The sequence below is a fragment of the Habropoda laboriosa genome, unplaced genomic scaffold (assembly GCF_001263275.1).
Source record: "Habropoda laboriosa isolate 0110345459 unplaced genomic scaffold, ASM126327v1 scaffold90, whole genome shotgun sequence".
In the NCBI taxonomy this organism is placed as follows: Eukaryota; Metazoa; Arthropoda; class Insecta; order Hymenoptera; family Apidae; genus Habropoda; species Habropoda laboriosa.
Window position 1 is genome coordinate 781,828 of NW_017100218.1, and position 2,590 is coordinate 784,417.

Here is a 2,590-nt window from a genome sequence, read left to right on the forward strand (position 1 = left end):
AAAAAAAAAAAAAAAAAAAGAATATAAAGTGAAAATATATATATAGAAAAACTGATTAACGAAATATAAGTAATTGAAATCCCATAGTTCTGGAATTGTTACCCTTTTTTTCGACCGAATTGTCCGTTAATGTATAACTCGTGTGTGCCAGCCGCGTCGACTACCCCCTTTTCGACCTATCCGTGTGTGAGCAAGCTGAACAAACGAAGGGAACTGAAAAACAATACATATGAAACGGGGACGAGAACCGAGATAAAAAAAAATATACCACAGAGTGAGAGAGAGGGAGAGAGAGAGAGAGCGCGAGAGAGAGAGAGAGAGAGAGAGAACAAACAATGGAAAACACACACAAACACACAACTAAAAAAAAAAGAAAAAAAATACAAATAACCGCAACGGTGTATCGTTCGCGATTCGCTTTTTTTTTTTTCAGAGCTAACTAGCAGCCTAATTAGAACACACGAGAGAGTGATGCACTGCGTCCTCTTCGTTTCGTGCAGTTCCTCCAGTAGTCGCGCTCGCTCGTGTATCATCATCGAGAGAAAGAGAGAGAGAGAGAGATCGTTGCTATAATCGAGCTCTCGAAGTCCACTAGAACGGTTGTTTTTTCTAAAAAAAAAAAAAAAGGAACAAGAAAAAAAAACGAAACAAAAAAAAAGAAAAAAAAAAAAAAACGTACACGAAGAAATCACGAGACCAAACAAACGAACAAAATAAAAATAGATACCAAATAACGTAAAGCTACTCTAAATGTAATCGAATAAAAAAGTGTATTATTTAAAAGAAAGAAAAGCGAATAAAGGAAGGGGCAAGATATACGCGCGAGGGGTATAACAGCTCGTTTCTAGTGGCACTTTTCGACTACTTTGTACCCGTTTTTTCGCGCGACACCGAGCTCCTCCTCTTTCCAGGGTACCATTTTGTAAGACGTTCTCGTTAAGCGAATGTTACTAGCGCATCGTAAAATGAAAAAGAACCGCGACGAGATCCTCGAGAAACGGCCGGATGATTTTCTCCGTAAGGTATATAATAAATGGGAAAAATGGAAAAAAAAAGAATGAGAGATATTTCGCGACGCGCAACAAATCGACCATTTTCAGGGGAGGGGGAGGGGTGAACCGTGACGACAAACGCGATTTTCGGCGTTTTCATGCTGCGCTGCTCGTCTTTCATCTCCGTTTTTTTCACTGAACAACTGCAACAACAGCAACGTGCAAGCTAAAACCGCATAAAATTCGAGTGAAACGCGCGACGAGATGTTCGTTCGTGAATGTACGTACACGCAGAAAAATAAACACGAGCCTCTCGATTTTCCGCTCGCCCGTTAAAATAAATAAAAAAGCGTATATATATATATACATACGTCGAATAAAATAATAAAGCAAACGCATAAACGAAAAAAAGAAAAAAAAAATGATAAGCAAAAGAGGGGAAAAGTAAAACGAATCAATTAATACGTAGACCGTCACACACTGAACACAACAGCACAACCACCCACGATCCACGCACATCCATGTTTATATACAGATTATTGTGTATGTGTATAGAAAAAAATCGAAAAATGAAAAAGAATCACCGACCAGTCTCGATAATTCACACTCATTCTCATTTTCTTTGTGCGACATCTCGCGAACCACACCCGACATCTGAATTTTGACTCCCCGCATCGCCGCAGTCCTAGAGGTGTGCGGGACGCTTGTACACGTGTGTCTATAACGAGAAATCCTAGAAAACAGAAATACACACGCGAGAAATCGATGCCTGCTTTCGAGATCTCTGTTCACGAGAAACGAAACCACTTTTCGCCGCTTTGCTCTCTTCTCTCGAAAAAATCCGAACCCTCGACAATCTGTACATTACGCCCTTCTTTACTCTTCGTCGAACGTCGTTGAAAAGAGAACGAAAAAAGACGAGGAAATTTTTAGAAGAGTTTCGCTTCGCGAATATCTCGCGTACGATTTTTTCTCTCGTGCGCGAGAAGAAGAATCGCACGCGAGGGATTCCCTGCCCTTCTTCGAAGTTCGTCGACGGAGATCGGAGAGCGTTTCAACGGTGGAACCGGAAACGCACGAGGGAAACGCGTTTCGTAGCAGTGCGAAAAGAAGGTGCAAAGAGCGGTGGACAGAGACGTGAAAAGCAGCCCGGTGTGAATCGGTTGATGTTTGTAGAAGCGACAGGTTGCAAGGGACACGATAAAAAGGCAGTGAAAACGAATGACAAGTTTACAGGAAACGACAAAAATATATATATACATAGGGAGAGAAAACAACATGGGTTACGAAAGGAACATCGAGCACAGTGGAATAATAATTACACGTAGAAAAAGAGAGAGAAAGAGAGAGAGAGAGAGAGAGAGTGAGAATGCGAGAGAGGGAGAGAAAGGGAGAGAGAGAAAGATTTAGTGAGAAATTGAGGTAAGAGAGAGAGAGAGAGAGAGAGAGAGAGAACGAGTGAAAGGAATATTAAAAGGAAAAAGGAAAAAAAAGAGCACACTCACTGAGCGCCGCTAGTAAAAGACATGGTAGGCTATTATTATCGCTAAATAGTCGCTAGCCGATAGTGATGTAGTTTACCCTTTAGAGTTATTTTA